Source organism: Amblyomma americanum, chromosome 3 (genome assembly GCF_052857255.1).
Source record: "Amblyomma americanum isolate KBUSLIRL-KWMA chromosome 3, ASM5285725v1, whole genome shotgun sequence".
NCBI classification, from domain to species: Eukaryota; Metazoa; Arthropoda; class Arachnida; order Ixodida; family Ixodidae; genus Amblyomma; species Amblyomma americanum.
This window is the reverse complement of record NC_135499.1, coordinates 136,866,703-136,867,108: the sequence shown is the minus strand read 5'-3', so window position 1 is coordinate 136,867,108 and position 406 is coordinate 136,866,703.

Sequence of the window (406 nt, the reverse complement as noted above, 5' to 3'; positions counted from 1 at the left end):
TGAATGAATGAATGAATGAATGAGTTAATGTTTACTCGGTTTACGTTAAGTCCCTTACGATTTGTGCACTTCGCCTCCATCGAAATGCCGCTGCCACGGCCGAGACATGATACCGCGACCTTAGGATCAGCAGCTGAACGCCATAGCGACCGAACCATCTCGGAGGAAACCCCTCGTGCAATAAATAAGAGGTGCATTTGTATGAGAACGCGGGTTTCATAGAAGCCCTTGTGTTCTACTGAGGTTATCTTCTTATAGGTACTGTGAGCAAGTGCATTCTATACCTATAGAAGCTCGCGTATTCTCTTGAGGCTATCTCCTTCTTCGTCTATTACTTCTTTCTATTCATTTCCTTTCAAGTTGTTGTTGTTGTTGCCTCAGAAACGATGGCACATACCCACCGTGC